Source organism: Aplysia californica, unplaced genomic scaffold, assembly GCF_000002075.1.
Source record: "Aplysia californica isolate F4 #8 unplaced genomic scaffold, AplCal3.0 scaffold00115, whole genome shotgun sequence".
Lineage (NCBI taxonomy): Eukaryota > Metazoa > Mollusca > Gastropoda > Aplysiida > Aplysiidae > Aplysia > Aplysia californica.
Genome location: NW_004797385.1, coordinates 468,980 through 471,900, shown reverse-complemented (window position 1 = coordinate 471,900; position 2,921 = coordinate 468,980).

Sequence of the window (2,921 nt, the reverse complement as noted above, 5' to 3'; positions counted from 1 at the left end):
AATTTGACAGCGACAATGTTTCAAAATTAGAAAGGGAAGCAGTGATTATTTGATTATATAGACGCTTCGCCCCTGTGTGAACTCATCATGTTATTTTAGAATTTTTAAATAAGTAAAACGAGCGGGTTTCCTCGATCCGTAAATACAACCTGGGGTGGTACATTCTAGAACACAGTTCATTTTTTAGAAAGTAACGTTCTAAAATAATCAGCTTGGATTTTCCCAGATAATTCACCGGATCAATTAAAACATGCTATGTCTTTTATCAAATAGTTCTTGTTGATCGTTCTTTGGTACTACATAATATACTTATTTTACGACAGCTATGCCATTCAATTAAAAATAAGGGAAGATAAGTACTACAATAAATATGTTGCAACCAATTTTAAAAGATTAAAAATTAACAAAATTTTTATTAAAAATAAAAATGAAATATAACATTGAACACTCTGGACCTGACTCAACTTTTGTCCAACCCTTACACTAGTATCAAATATCCCAGCATTATCAGCCACCCTTCTACTGACACGAGCATTAAAACATCCATGGTCTACTGTAAATTTAAAGTTAAATTTACCCTTTGTCTGAACAGTAACAACACTTCGTGGGACGTGGAATCAATTCAAACAACCATTAATAATAGTTTATCATCACTTTAATGTTCGTACAAAATTTAGAAACAGCTGGCAAGCAAATATCTTGTCCATCTCCTCAGTCTGTCAGTTACCCTAGCACTTAACGACAACAGCAACATCAATAGCAACAACAACAGCAACAGCAATAAGAACGACAACAATAACAACAACAACAATGGCAGCAACATCATCAACAACAGCAACAACAACAACAACAACAATGACGACGACGATGAAGACGACGACGAAAGCGAAGATAACGACGACAACAACAACAACAGCAGCAGCAGCAGTAACAACAACAACAACAGCAATAGCAACAACAACAACAGCAATAGCAACAACAGCAAGAGGTTTAGGACGAGGAGCAGCAGCAGAAGCAACAGATAATTTCTTTTCGAAGTGATTATTTCTCCGAACATTCGGGAAAATAAAGTTTTAATCTATTTCTCCGAACAGTTTCCGATCTCGAGATTTTTTGGGTTATTTGCGAGATTTAGGCGTCATCCTTTCATTCTACCACTCTGCGAGGACTGAGAAGAAGCATTTTAGGCGTCAAATTCAATTTCTAGAGCTAGATCTAGAGATTTTTAAATGTCTGAATATTCAGATACTTCAGTTGTGGTTGGGGCAACGTTCCCGGACTATACTTCATTTGAAAATACCTTCAAATGGTACTGCGAGAAAACAAGACTGCTCGACCTTGGCAGTAACCTATTTTGCATTTAGTCACCCAGCAAAAACTAAAATCCTTCGGGTAAAAAAATAAATCCCTCCACGCCCCCCCACCCTTTCACACCTTACACACACACACACACACACACACACACACACACACACACACACACACACAAACACACACACACACACACACACACACACACACACACACACACACATACGGGCCACTCCATTCGCTTATTATCAACAAATCTCGAGAACGGAAACCGTTCGGAGAAAGAGTTCAAGTTTATTTTCCCGAACGTTCGGAGAAATAGAGCCAGCCATTTCTTTTTTCTCTCAATTTGTCGCTATTTTCAAAACACTGATCTCTCGACTTTAAACGACTGCAGACAAACACTGAGTTATTTCCCTTCGGTTATCAGTTTCTCTACTCTCAACTCTCAATCCTTCGAACAGTTCCTCTTTCTCTGTCATCTTAAAGGGTTACACAACTTTTCGCTAGCCTAGTAAACGATTTGCGTACCTCATCAATAAAAGAAACTACGTGTTGTTAGTTTATTCATTCATCTGATTACTAATTAGTTAGTCAGTAAGTTAATTAGTCAGTAGGCCTAAGTTCGTTCGTTCGTTCGTTCGTTTGTTAGTTCATTCGTTCGTTTGTTAGTTCATTCGTTCGTTCGTTCGCTAGTTCGTTTGTTATCTAGATAGTTTGTTTGTTATTTAGAACATTTCTTACTTAGACACTTACTACCCATATGTTTACGTTCATGGTATTTGTTTTTATAATCATAATTCACCTGCCTAGGGTGTACATGTACATGTATAGTATTATATTTTACCTATCTGTTTTTAAATTATGAACATTCAATTTCTTCTTTCTTTCTTTCTTTCTTTCTCTATTCAATCATTTATCTGTTTATCTAGTCATGTATTTTTGTGTTAATGCCCGTGTGTTTGAGAACAATTAAATGGCTCTGTCTGTCTTAGTGCAAATAAATTACAAACAAACAAACAAAAATAAAAATATAACCCCCCCCCCCCCGAAAAAAACATGCAACGGAAACTGTGAGAATTTCGACGTAATGACTACGTCTTATCATGTTCACACGTCACAGACTGTCAAACACAATCACTGCCATTATCTTACTACAAATGTCTCAATTACGGTCTCAATTGTTGTCAAGGGAACTTTAGATTGTCAAGTCTTGTTCTGTGGTTGTACCAGGGGACGTAGAGTATTGGTTGACGACCCTAGACAGCTTTCTGTTTTGATTTCTGTTAAGATAGTGACAAGGATGGATATAAAACGCAGAGAGCATTCCGAAGAGCGTGAGCATGCGCTATAAATGCGATAAAAATAAAAAGAAACCACTTGAACTTTCTCAGATACACAGGCTTGAAAGTAAGTTCAAAATAGTTTTGAAGTCTTTTCTCTCTCCGTATCCCCCTTCCTCGCTTTTCTTTCTTTCTTTCTTTCTTTCTTCCTTCCTTTCTTTCTTTCTTTCTTTCTTTAATCTATCTATCTATCTATCTATCTATCTATCTATCTATCTATCTATCTATCTATCTATCTATCTATCTATCTCTCTCTCTCTCTCTCTG